This window comes from Anguilla anguilla, chromosome 12 (assembly GCF_013347855.1).
Source record: "Anguilla anguilla isolate fAngAng1 chromosome 12, fAngAng1.pri, whole genome shotgun sequence".
Taxonomy (NCBI): Eukaryota; Metazoa; Chordata; class Actinopteri; order Anguilliformes; family Anguillidae; genus Anguilla; species Anguilla anguilla.
In genome coordinates, this window is record NC_049212.1 from 29897660 (window position 1) to 29912333 (window position 14674).

General features: G+C 43.0%; 1 protein-coding gene across 1 annotated transcript in view; it reads left to right on the forward strand.

Moving 5' to 3' along the window:
* The first annotated feature begins 7352 nt into the window (after positions 1-7352).
* pak4 (p21 protein (Cdc42/Rac)-activated kinase 4) overlaps positions 7353-14674 on the forward strand; it is a 31780-nt gene continuing 24458 nt past the window's right edge. Inside the window, exon 1 of the mRNA XM_035385661.1 lies at positions 7353-7594. The gene's annotated coding sequence lies outside the window, so the exon portion shown is untranslated. The remainder of the gene's footprint in view (positions 7595-14674) is intronic.

The window sequence follows — 14674 nt, forward strand, 5'->3', positions numbered from 1 at the left end:
CGAAGCAAGTTTTCATTCGACGCATTTATAACCAATTAAATCTTTTTTTAGTCCGCAAATTACATGTAACGTCAAAGTACAAATGTTCCACATGATGCAATATACTGTAGTTTCATAATCCGTGAAGTCAAATTTGTTTTAAGCAACAAAAAATATATATTTTTGCATACCACGTGCGTTGTAATCCTAACCTGTTAAAAAGAGAGAATCTGAATCCGGTCTGTATTGTGACAGAAACGATGACATTCAGCCATCGTCTGTTTTACAAATTTGCCCATGATCACGTTTACTCACTGCTAGTCGCACCGAAAGGAGGCGTAACTTTGTAACTGCAAGCCAATCGATGTTCCCGGTTGGGCGCGGCTCCTCCCTTTTAAGAGCGCTATAAACAAAAAGCATGTTTCTTATCTTACCGGTGACCCACACTAGAACTGTCGAGCTGGAGTTCCTGCAGCATCCCGCCAGTAACTGGAGGGCAGTAATGGCAATATTTTAAACATAATCAGCGTGAGGCGCAGCAACGCTGGCAAAGGACAGAGTACGACATAACGGAATCTTGCCTTCGCACAGACAAAAACGCCAAGGAATAACATTTCTTGTGTGGACATTCTTATCCAAAAGAGAACTCTACTATGCAAGGCATCAACAAAGACGCAAAGGTGAGGCAGAACGGTACCGATCGGAGGCCCAGTTACCCGGGCGACCAGCGGGTGATGCAGGCGAATAGAGCCACCAAGATCTGGATAAAAGTAGCGATGGCGATTGCATACTTCCTCTGCGTGTCCGTTGCTGCGTTCTTTTTGGTCATTTACTACGTGTTCGTATGGAATCCAGATGTGACCCATCCTACCAGTACCGACAACATAGGAACTAGCAGCACTGCCACTGCGTGTCCCTCAACGTTATGACAGCTATGGAGGATACTCAGTGTATCCGCCGTCAATATTTATTGCATTGCGCAGGACACGTCAGTTTTCCAAGGACACTTGAGTGGGGACACGTCGCTCCAATAGATGGTCGAAGCGGACGGAATAAATGCCGCTTTTCAACCCACAACAGGAGCAATAAGCATTGCGATTCCACGGAAGCACCTTTCGAAGATGAGGATTTGGATTCACAGTGAAATTCACTTGGGATTGCACACCTTTCATCACTGTTTCACTCTGATATTGACTATATGAAAAGTTGCGCACCTAACCTTGGTTTGCACAGGGGTAATAGCCTGTTTAATTCATCTATGGTTTATGTAACATATGCTTAATATTTCAGGACTCAACTTGTAAACGAACATGTTAATGACATTGTATTAATGCCTGCTAGGTTTGCAGACGTAGACTTTCATAATTCATACAAAGTGAAACTCCCAATATTTTACGCAAAAATGTGTACTGTATGCCTGTTTCCAAATAGGCCTATACAAAAAAGCGAACGAGAATGGAAATTGCGAAAATAAGCTGATTTGGGGAGTGAATTTTCTTGGAAATCTAAGTGCCAGTGCATAGCATAGCTTATATTCAAAACACACACATATATATGAACGAGATAGTGTACAATCAATAGGCCTACTATCAATTCAGTTTATACGCCTGAGGCAAAGTCTGTAGTTTATTCTTGTCTTGTCTGAGAAAAACTTCATAGGCTAGGCATTTGTATTAGCTGCATCTTGTATTCGTCTTATTACCCTGTAGGTAATCAATTTTTAGACGTAGGCTAGCCATGAAGTTACTCTATATAAATCATAAAGAGGTCAGTGAAACCTTTTGCTTTACAAATGAGTCTACAATGAATCTGTTTTTGACAAAGTATCTATCGTGCAGCGACAGTAGGCCGATTAATAAGACTTATTCTTTTTCATTTTTTATTATTTATTTATTTTTTTTACATTTGCCTACAGCCTACTGGTTGCGTTCACTGTTATGCTGATTTTGCCTATAAGTATCCGGGTCTGACTGCGACCACCAGTTAATGATGAGGAGCACCCGAACTGAAAGCAAACGTGAACAACAAACAGCGAATTTTGAACAACAGGCGAGTTTTTAAAGGGACTGGGCAAGACCGCAGCTCTGGTTCCACAGTTAAATGCATCACATCACACTAATCCACCTTCTCTGGAAGTCAAGCCTGTCGATTTACGTAAATTAACGATACCCGTATAGCCTAACTAACCCAATTATTTTGCACATTGGCTATCGTGCTATAGCCTATCAGAACCTCCAGTAGGCTAGACGTGACTAGTTTATTTCATTTATTGCTACTTGTTTTAAAAAATGTTCAATTTTTCCGGTTTTGTTATGGTTTAACTATTGCCAGCCAAATGTAACTACCCTGTCCCAACGAGAGGGAACTGAAATGCAAGGCATTGGCAAACCAGAGCTAGAAATAGCTACTTCACCAAAACAACGATGTTAAATGTGTCGCGTGGCCACGGTTTAACCGATCGGGATTTAATTAAATGTTCAAAAAGAAGATTATTGCTCTCGCCTGAGTCATCACAGAAGGAACAATTCTGCGTGATTTACATGAAAGAGGGGCCAAGGTCGTTAGTAGGACGTTCTGTCCAGTGTCACGTTGAGAAACTCACGGCCTGGGGCGGCACGATGAAGGGGGTCTGTCAAATCAGACAGCATCAAGGGATCAGATAAATATGCGACTGGGGGCTATATTATTTTTCCCAGTTAAAATTAGATATTACATTCATCACCGACAGTGTATGCTGTAACAAAGAATGCAGTTGTTTTATTAGACCTAACATTAGTTCGGATTAAGTTTGAATGTGGTGCTATTTTAAAACAAAAACCAGTTCTTCTGTTTGCACGACCATTCTTCCAGTGATGTCATAAAGGTCATAATGAAAATTACAAGTTTTGTTGCATATGAGGCATTTGTGTTTTAAACTACGAGGATAAGAGCTGTTTTGTTTTAAATACTAAGCTCAACTGCGAGTGAAGTAACTGGATATGAAATAAAGCCATATACAATTTGTCTAACTACGTTTTATGACGTAACCTATGAGTTGTTGAATTAAGCACTAAATAGCTTATTTGTTTGATATAACGTACAGCCTCTCTCGACCCGATTACTTATTTACACAAGTTAATTAATGATGTAGGTTATTTATACGTTTCTATTGAAACACTGGGAATATACAGTACGTTTACATATATATATACACATATGCAATATGTAATCTGTTAAAATTAACTGTCTCAATAAATATCCAATTAGGCCTATATTATTGCCTGTGATTTTTTAAAAAAGGAAAAATTTATTTAGTCGAACATTGAGTTTATCATTATTAAGTTTGTCATTAACTGAACCTGAGCTGATTTTTTAACTTGTCCTAGTATTTACAGAACCGTTTGGTACCTTGAGTAAATCCCCCACAGAAAATAACCAAATTTTGCACAGCACTACACTCTTTTTCTTCTTCTTCTTATAATAATAAAAATTATTATTGTTGTTGTTGTTATTATTATTATTATTATTGACATTATTATTGTTATTATTATTATTAGGCCATTACTATTGCTACTACTGATAGTGTACTACTAAGATTACATACATCCTAGGACTCCGTAGGACTAGTGAATGTTATTATTACAAATAAAATGATTTCTCTCATTACTTTTAACACTATGTTTTTGGAATTTTAATAAGAAATTAAATAACGCAAGTTTCTCCAAGAGATGTCACTGTTGTACAAGAGCAGTGGAAAGCTGAAGCCCTATATGGTCATGTGATTTTTTTCCACAGAAAAAGGATCATGTTTATCCTGTGATAATTAAAACATACTGCCTTTAAATTACGTAGGTGGTGCGTAATTTAAAGTTATGTAAAGTCATACATCAGTAATCAATTACAGAAAATGAAATCTGTTTCTTCTACGGATGGGAGGGTGAGGCACCACGATGGTGGTCTGTAATGGATGGCGTCTATGCTGCCACTCACATGACCAATCAACAGAATTTGCTTTCAATATAATAACATGATTGGTTCAAATCTGTGAAACTCATCACAAATAAATATACATATTCTCACACACATTTTTTTGATGTAATTACTTACACAACCCTAAATGTAGCTATTTTTTATTAGTTATGTATTTGTTATTATTTCAAGTATTTCTAAAGCAGAGGTATTTGATAAATGCTGTAGAGCTGGAGTTTTCGCAGTTTTTTTGTTACAAGTAATTTTCCTGGTTTAACTGGTTTATAGGCCTTCTTAATAATAATTACAATATTTGTGCTTTCATATTTGAGAGAATATTACATTTATGGATGGGACACAATGGCAAAGAGGAAAATCACTTACTGATATCAGATTCAGATTGATACTTGATCTTAGATTACCATAATATGCTTATGACATGGCAACATTCTCATTATATATACTAAATGCATTTCTATTAAGCAATACATTTGAAGAAATTTGATTAGATAATCAATAAGTATCATCCAGTTTGAATAAATATTAAAGTTTAAAGTTGTTATTGTTGTACATTCTGTAATAGTATTAATTTCTGTATAATATCCATGTTTCTCTTGTCTGTCCTCTAAATATTGCCCACTTAGAAAATTATTACATTTATTCCATCGATCCATTTTTAATGCATTGTTGAGCAATTAGATTTAAGCCTTGTGATGTCATTAAAACCCCCTTTAGGCAGGAAATAAGGCCTTATAACTCCACTAATAAAGTTCAAGATGTAAAGCCGGGTTTCTTTGTGAAATTTGATGATGAATGTGTACATAATTATTATGCCATCAGCTTAATCACTATTTGAAAACACCTGAGCCCCCGAAGAGCAGTAAAGGCTGTTTCACACAGTTTCCCCCCCCTGTATTACTTGTCCAATCGTGTCAGATCTGATCTTTTAAGACCAACCGTTCAATATTTTACCAATAGGTGTCAGTGATGCACAAGCAAAAACAAAAAAAACAAAAAAAAAAAACATTTTGGACAATTTAATCCAGTTTCCAAACCCTAGTCCTGAGAAGGGGGGGACACCTGCTACTGTTTGCTCCTGTTGCTTCTAATGAATTTTGTTTGATCAGTGTACTGTTTAAAGCTGATCAGGTTCATTTCACCATACAACAACCGGGTCGATGAAAAGAGTTTTTGGAACATAAAGAAAAATCAGAAGGTGTGTATGCGACTTATATTTGTTCATCATAGTTCCAAAGGACTCTCCTTAAAATACCTTTTCATGCAGGTAGATTTGCTTATATGGACACATCAGTCAATATAAGGCATTACGAATTTAAAGTGTCATAGACCACTTTTATTTTTGATGTATTACAGTACTTTGCTTCCATCTTTGATATTTTCAGTTTCCTGACACTTCATTATCCTGCTTAGCTATGATCAAATATGTTGTATTAAAGATAATTGTGTTTATATATGGCTGTTGGAGCAGCTGTCTCAATGAAACTGAATTGCTTTTTTAAATTAATACTTAAGTCCTAAAACACCTAAATGAACAGATAATTGATCTAAATAAATCAATCAGTTGAGCACTAATTGCACTCACTCATTTACTTCTGTACTAAAGATCAGTTTCAGGAATTTAATTCCAATTTCTGCTCTGCTATATAAAATTAGCCCAAATATTTATAAGGTCCAAAATTTGTATTAAGTTTCCTGATATGCTCATGAATGACATCTGAAGACCCTTCTTGTATCATTTCACATTGTCTTTAATATGACTGGTGTATGCAGCTAATCAGCTATTTGAGCTGGGGTAACTGGAGGAAAAAAAAACCTGCATACACACCGGCCCACCAGGAACTGCCCACCCCTGTTTTATATACACTGTAGATCAGTGGTAACCAACCTTGCTCCTGGAGATCTACCATCCTGTAGATTTTCACTCCAACCATAACAAAGCGCAATTCATTCAACAGCTAGAGATCTTCTTTATAATTTAAAATCAGCAACCAAAATTAGCCACTAATAAACAAGGTGAGGTGAGTTAACTGTGTAATGAACAGTAGTGATTTTTTTCCACACTTGTTTTATTGTATTGCTATACACTTGTTTCCCTTCCATTGCTATGTCATTTGATATTGTCATTATACCCTTAGCTGTGGAATTATTATTACTGTTCAATGAGGTTATGACACTAACGATTAGCTGTCTCTGAGTTTTTTTCTGTAATACTGTTACCTCTTACTCTCTCCTTAACATCTCCTTAACACTTCACAAAGTGGGAAGAGACTAGTTTAAGCTATAGGTTTGTATTCATTCGTTCACCTAATTGCTTGTCATTTGCCAAATGTTTTATTTATTTATTTTTTGCAAGCACATATATCCAAGACAGCTGTAAATGCTTATAGTTTTACCTACTGTCAATTTTTGTATGTTTTTTGTTACCATAACCAAGGAAATGTATGCATAAATATGTCAACTTTGATGAGATTTTGAAGTTAACTCATAGTGCACTAATGCGGCCAGGAGAATCTCAGGAGAATGGCGGTACTAATGGGGTGAATTAGGCAAAGGGCGAAGTAAGGATGCCCAAAAGCTGTCAGAGCGTATTGATTCATGATGGGTCATGGTATGCAGGACACATTCAGATTAGTTCCTCTCCCCTCTGACAAGAAAAGATTCCCCTCCAGTCCTTCAGCTAACCACAACAACCTTATTTGAGGAACATCTGCCTACAAATATAGTGCAATGACAATTAAAGTAAACTAAAGTGTGGTGCACGTGAAGGTATAAGCCCCTGCAATATTAAGTGTAAAATTTAAACTTGTCTCATTTTGAACTAATAGGCTACAAAAGCTGGGGTAGCTAGATTGCAGATAAACATTTTCCAAGATAATCTATATTCAACCCAAGGCTATATGCTGGGTGTGATATAGGGTTGCCATATTACACTCAGTATATTAATATAGGCTACTTGTAGTAATCAGATTATAATTAATTTGCATTTACCCTATTTGTTATTTATTTAGTTATTATTACTAGGCCTATTATTATTGTGATGTTGGTGCATCAGGTTTTCAAGTGATCCTATCTTATTTTGGAGAAATGCATTGTTTCCATGCTATAAAAAATAAATAGCCAAGTTGTAAAACAGTAATTATCAAAACTCATTCATTTGACATGAAAAGCTAATTAAATGAATCTTCACATTCACATAACGCGACAATAATGTTAGCCGAATTCGATCATTTTTGTTGACCAACTTTCGGAGAACTTTAATCAACTAGCTAAGTAGTCTACCAAACAGAATGCAAACAACATTTAATTGTAGCCTACCATTTTGGAGAAACGCGTTGCTGTATCGTGAACTAAGAAGACAAATTGGGGAAAACGAAGAACGACAAGAGGTATTATGATAGCCATCGTTAAACTCGTCTGTGCGTCAATGTGCGTTTGCTGGAGTGCTCTTCATATGGATTAGTGGTTGCTATGGAACTGGATAGCCCAGTTTCCCGGATGGTGCTACCCGTGTCCCAACATGGCGACGAGAAAGTGAGGCTGGTTACGGACAGGGTAATATTAACAAGCCAATTTCCAGTCGAGAAAAAGAAACTTATTGTCAATCTCGATCGGCACGCCAGAGCAGGAACGCGAAGGAAATATCCAGGTAGGGTATAATATAAACTTTATACAGTATTCATGTTTTCTTAATTAAACATTTTCACGGCTTAAGTAGCGAACCCAGTCAGCCTACAATGCTAATTCGCCAAACTTGGATTTCTTGGAATGGAGTCGAACGTTAGTTAAATTAGTTTGCGTTAGCTTGGTACAAAACGGTGGTTCTACCCAATTGCTGGTCAACGGAGCAGATTGTGCATGGTACTGGCTGTTGGATAACAAGCGAGTTCTTGAATCGCAACGCTTTTTATTTTTCAGTTGCTGGCTAGATGGCAAACTAGCTACATTTGCTAGTTCGTTAGCTGGTTAGTCAGCCAGTAAAAATGAAAAGGAAGATCGTGGAGAAATGAAGCGAGGCGTAAGATTTCGAATTTAGGTCAAAACAGAGGATGAATATGCAGATTAGCATGCTAGCTAAGTTAGCGTTACCCATTTGCGCTGTTGAGTAAGGCTAAATGGCTAACATTAGATGTCCGACTGTCTGTCGTTAACGTTACTCTTGAACATCTGAAGTCTAACGTTAGTTAGCTAACTTAGCAAGGCAAATGTGGAGGCATGTTAGCTAGCCAAATTAGCTAACTGGAACACGTTCACCTTGTTAGTCAGCTGGCTATACACCACCAGCTTCCTAACATATCTCTGGAGTTAAAACGACCGTTTCCTTTGGTTTAGCTACGTTAGTCTAACTAATTAGTATGGTTGGGTACTTTTGATACACAATAGCTAACATTAGTTGGGTAGAGTACTTACTGGATTAAATCGTTAGAAAACTGGTTGGCTACGTTACTTGAATTTTATGTTACTTAATTAGATTATTTGAATTCTAGGGAAATTACTGAATTACGCGATAATGTAGACGTGTTATGACAGGTAAACCCATACATTGGCGCTCATTTCCACACATGAGGGAAACGATTTAATTGGAATGGGCTATTAATTACCATGTTAGGTCATGAAATGTATGATGACGCCGCACAGAGGTCTGTTTGGTGTAGTCTAACGTTGCCGTATCTGACTACTTAAATCATTTTGTTAACTTCTTAACGTTACTTCTCCCATGTGGCGACGCAGCGGACGTAGCAATAAGTTGCACACAGCCCAGAAGAACCGTTCTAACTTGGAGACAGAATCTGAGCTTGTTATGATTTTAAAGCTTTCTCTGCAGCTCTCTTCATAGGGCTCATTAAGTTGTTTGCCGGCAGTCTTCTGTGTCCAGGGGAGAAATTCAATTAAGTTGCGGCTTGCATGACTCACCACGCTTATAACTGAAGCTAAATCTGCTAGGGAATATTACATCTTCTCCTCCCCTCCGTTTATTTTATTTTTATATTACCTGGGTGGCTCTGAGTTCATTGGTGGGTGCTGTTGTCTGTGGAAATTAAAGCTCCCTTTCATGACCTTAGAGGCCCTCAGTATGAATGAAGATTGTATGAGGGCCACCCTATAAATTAACGCAAAAGAAAAAGATACAGAGGAACAGAAGTAACACCTACTTGTATTTAGTCCATTTTGTTGTTTATTTCTGTCCTATTGTTTTTTAAATTTTATTATTTCAACCCTTGGTATACTTTCATGCATGTTTTGGTGGAGCGGGGAGGGGGTTACTTGGGGTTTTATGAAGTATATAAGTAATTCTTCTCACTTGTTTATGGCATCCTCTGTGTGTGAACCTTCCAATTAGCCTCAATTTTAACTGTGACTGCAGATAAAACGGTAACGATGGGTTGGCTGCTGTTCTCCCGTGCCTTTGTGTGCTGATTTTCAGCAGGTGGTCTGCATTTTGCTCAGCAGCCTCAAAAGCAGGCTTTATGGCCTGCGCTCTGACCTCTCTGTCTATACATTCCTCAGGCAAGTTCATGAGTAATAACTTTCCTCCCCCCTCACAGTCCACTGTCAGACAGTCTTCCGCTATTCCCATGATCCTTTTCAGTCGCGCTCCTCTGATCTCTACCTCAGTCAGGGGCATGAACATTTCCCCCTGTTCGTCTGGTTAATTCCCCTCACCCAACCAAAGCAGTCAAGCTGACCAGCAAACAAAATGAGAATCCGTCTAGTAATATGGGTTGCCGTACGTATTGTATTTACACATTTAGCAAACGTTCTTATCCAGAGTGACTAGGGCAGCCTGCTTATTTTTATGTTTTGTCAGGGGCATGTCACAACGTCAGTTGTGCTGGGTTTCTGACCTCATCCTTTGCGTACTGCTGTTCATTAAGTCTCCTCACTAGGCTTGCCAGATGCTGGCTTAAGTACACCCAGGGTCCATTTTTCCAGCTAGCTCAGTAGCCAAATTTTCTGTAGCCATTTTAGAAATGATTAATGACCCATAGATACCTGTGCTGGTGGTTGCCCAGGGGACTGCAGTCAGGAAACGGGAATGTTTGGATGAAGGAAAGGTGCAGTATGGGAAGGTGAGAGGTGCTGTTGATGGGGGCGGGCATCACAGCTTTACCGGGGGCCTTTGTCATGAGAGGGAGAGGAGCCATGGAATAGAGCAAATCTGGCTTTTACCATTAGGCCTAATTGCACAGCTGCCAGAGTCGAACGACTTCTACATCAAATCAATTCACTTTCCATAGGGAAGCACTGAGATTAGTTCAGGTCGCTAGTTAATTTGTGGTCATTAGATCATTATGAATGGTTTTGCTTGAGCTGTCATATCTAGACTTGGCACTTCACAGAATTCCTCTTGCTTGTACACACACAAAATAATTGTTGAAAAACGTTTGTGTACATGGCTGCAAAAGGCAGGATTGTGCGGTTGCAGTTCAGGGATTCATCCTGCTGCATTTACACTTGTGTCAAGTTTCAGTGAGTTTGTACAGTGTTTGACCTCGTGTGACAAATAGTTACCTGCATGCAAATACAGGACTACGAACTGGTGTGTAGTTTCCATTTCACCCCAGGGCTCACACGACTTAAAAAGTATTTGCAAAAGTTAACGCAGGCACGCATTTCTTGTGTATGTGTCCTCATTCCCTTGAGAGAGGTTTTGGCCAAATGTACTGGCACTATATGAGGTTTAATAAAAGTATTGTCTGCTACTGGTACTGCAAGCAGTGAATATTCATAGCTCTGGAAACTTGTTGCAAAGCCCCCCCCCCCCCCCCCCACTGTCTTATTCTGCCCTGTGGGTTTTTAAAAGTTTTTGTAAAAGATGGATGTAAATGCTGAAAGTGTGGAGATGTAGGTCTGGAGATTGCAGGATTGAGGACGGCCAGTTTGGTACATGGGCTGTGGTTATCAATACGCAGCTCACACAGCCTTCCGGCTTCTTTGGGCTACAGTGCATCACAAGCAAATCACAACCTGACAAATGCGGCCATTGTTGCTTTTGCCTTCAAAGTCCTTGTTTGTCCTTGTTCATTTATCATTGTAAAGGGATCGATTCCCAGCTTGTAAAAGGCTTTTTTTGGTGTGTGTGTGTGTTGGTTTTGAAATGTTCAATTACGCTGGGTTTATTGCTCGCGGGAAACAAACGCGCATAACAGACTGCTGGCATTTCGGAAAGTTCACCTCCAGTCAAGTCGCTGAGTGTCTGTCGGCGTATGAAATTGATTATTCTCGTCAGGAGGGCTGTTTTGTCAAGCAGCTGTACAAGTCTCTCACAAGCAGGCCACGCCCCACCTCTTCCTGGCAATGTGTGAGAGGTGAACGCCTGTGCGCCCTTATTCATTTCTACTGCAAAAATGTCTTTTGGGCAGCGTCTATAGGTTCAATGCGCCGCTGCAGCACGGAGTGTGTGTGTGGAAGCCATTTGAAAATACTCTGACTGTGCTGCACGGGATGTTTCTAATGTGTGTGGAGTAACGTGTCCAATAGATTTGTAAGCGCTCTGCTTGCATGTTCGTCCCATGCACAGGGTTGTATAACATTGGCTGTTTGTCTAGGCAAGTTGGACGCATGCAATATTACATTCTTGAAGTTGAATTACAGTTGGCTTAACATTATTAAAGCAAGGCAGTTTCATAATAGGCAGTTAACGTCATTTTATCATATTTTTGTCTGAGCCACAATTATGGGTTCTTATTTAAAAAATAAAAATAAAAAAAGTCCTACCTACTTGTTATTAAAACTGCAGCAGAATTTTAAGGCACCCTGGATCTCTGCATGAAATGGGACTTCTCCATACATACCTTTGTTTGTTTTTGTGTGCATTAGTGTGCAGTTGCATGTGATATCTTAGCGCTTTAGCGTCCGCTCGCTCTGTTCGTGTGTGCGTATTGACACAGAGGGGGGCGAATGACATAAAGCACTTGAGAGGTGGGGCCTCTGCTGCTGTTGACGTAAGGGGTCGGGCCTGCCGTCTGTTTTCTCTCCCTCTCCACCTCCCTCAGACACCCCGCGGCTGATAAATGTTTTTTAGGCCAGGGTGCGTGGGGGTGAGGGGCAGGGTCGCGATCGCGGAGCCGGCCGCTCCACGCATTCCTGGCCCGCCCGCGTGACCTTGAGCGCCCCGCCCGCCCGCCCGCCCCTCCCTCCCTCCTCGGGAGCGGCCGTTTACCTGTTTACCGAGCCGGCTGAGGCCTTCCGCCGCCACACCGCAGATACCACAGCGCTTTGGCACGGCTCGAAACCGCGCTTTCCAGCAACGGGCGGAGTTTCCGTTGCTCTTCCGCTGCTCCGGTTACGCGTACGCCCGCGGCCTTGGTGTGGCAGGGGGCCGACTGCCACTCTACACCTGACTCTGGGAATGGAAGCCCAGCTTTTCACCCCCCCCCCCTTAAGTATCAAGAGTTTCGGACACGCTGGCCTGTGTTAATTACAGGGACTGTGGCTCGGTTGCAATCAGGGTGGGAAATTAACACCAGCCACCAGCCAAGTGCTGGTAAATTTTGTATGTGGCTGGTAAGTTTGTCTGCTCTGCCAGCCGCTTTGGCAGGTACGCTTGGAGGTCCTGTTCTATTCTCAATATTTAATTGTGTGGTAAAACAGTGAAACTGGCTGGTGTATTTTGGAATGCACCGGCCACTGTGACCAATGGGTGGAAAAGGTAGTTTCCCGCCGTGGTGGCAGGGCTCTCGTTTGCGTGTGACACACAGGGCTTAATTGGCCCCCTCTTGGCCAAACATGAATGTTGGAGTCGCTGTGCATTCTGGGAAACGGTGTGCTGAGTGCCTGTGCAGGTCCATCGGGCCTCGACCCTGCAGTAAAGGGAGGCTGGGCCGTGAAGCTCACAGGTAGGGGGAAATAAATCTGTCCCCCCTCCCTCCCTCCCTCCCCTCCGGTTCTCCCCTGAGCACCACAGAATGCTTCCACTCAGCGAGGGGCGTGCTCAGGCCGGAAGCCACATCCGCTGACCTCTGCGCTGAGCGGCGGACGTCTCACCGTAGCGGGCCCCCCCGTGGGGCGAGCTGGAGCCCCGGAGCCCGAGTCTCGACTTCCTGTCCCGCCGTTCCTCTTTCACTTTCCGGGTGCTGCTCTGGTTGCTCCGCCTCGGACAGGACGGCCCAGCCCCCCCCCCCCCCCCCTTGTAGAGAAGCAGGGGGCAGTAGCGAGGTCAGTGACGGGTCTGTGCTGAAACTGGACAGGACCAGAGTTTCGTGGGGGGTGCACAAGTTTGGGCTGGGCTTTGTTCCTCCGTGGAGAGTGCCCCCCAGCCATAAAAATCCAGCTGTACAAACGACTCCCAGGCAGGAGGGGCATATTCTAGAAAAATATACGCCATGCGGGGCTCCCTGTGCAAGACCAATAAATACAGATGAAAGCAGCGATTGCGAAAGCGGCCTTTGGAGGAGCTCACAGAGTCACTGCGCGCCCTGGATACCAACCTTCAGCCCCCTTTTGAAGGTGTGGCTCAAGCCTAATTGGGAACAGTCATTCCCAGACGGTTATTTTCGTGCACCGAGGCACTCTGGTCTACTTCACCCCCTCCCACGTCCCGTTTGGAATTAAAGGCGTTTCCTTCTCTCGCCTGTCCCCCCCTGGCTGGAGCAGTGGAGCAGTGTCCTCTCAAGCCTGCCATCATATCTGCACCTGCGTGTTGACCACGACCTCACAGGTAGAGCCGATTATGTTTGCACGCGTGTCCGCGGTTGCGCCAAAGCTAAATGGCGAAGCGGAGTTTCGGGCAGCCGGCTCTGTTCCACCTCACTGTTTGTTTCAGAGCTTCGCATCCCATCCTCTCTCGTCTCCTTTCCCATCCTTTCCACCTCCTTTTCTCTCCCCACCTTCTGCGGTTTTTTTCCTTTGGGTCTCCTGCGGCCCCCTGGCGGAGGTCTGCTTTTCATTTGGAGGTAATGAGCACTGCTGCTGCGGCCTCTGCAGCATGTGGCTCACTGTCACGCATTAAAATGCCTGCGTTTCAGCCTGGGTCTCAGAGTGGGGGGGGTGCCCCGTTCACTCCCCCCCCTCCCTGCCCCTCTGAGTTCAGTGCAGTAAGGAAGCGGCCTCTGTTGGGGTTCCAGGGTCTCCCAAATGGCTGTGTTCGTTCCCCTGCTTCTGCCCCCTCACACCACTGGGCCGTTTGGACGCGGCTCCCGGACCAGCGAGCCCCAGCTGGAAGCGGAAGCTGACGCAGGCCTCCACACTGCTGCGCTCGGGCCGGTTCAGCGCTTTCTGCGAGGTTAAAACCTCCGCGCTGCGTGGGCGGAGCTTCGCCGTCTCCGTGCGGCCGCGCGGGCGTCGCGCTTTGGCGGTTGTGCGCCGCCGACCCGTGCCGTCTGCACACGCCCGGCCCCGCCTGCCTGGTGAAACGCCGCTCGGCAGTGTGGAGTGTTGATAAAAAGCAAGGCGTGATCCCCTAAAGCAGAGGCCTTCGCTCAGGCCCAGGAGCATTATGGGCTGGCGTGCACGCGGGAAGGCCGGAGATCCTGGCGCTCTCCTCGGCTTTTGCTGCTGCTCTGCGCTTCAACGGCGGATTGGATTGCTGGGGTGAAACGAAAAGGGCCGTCCTGTTTTTGTTACATTGTGCAAGCATAACTCTGGAATATTCGGTGCGAGGGAGCCAGTGCCATTGTTCACGCTGAATACAGGCCCAGCCTCAGTGGGCATGAATAGAGCCTGCTTTACTGTATCTTAGTCACTGAGCCATTGAGCGTCTGTGTGAGCAAGCGCCGTCAGATCTGCT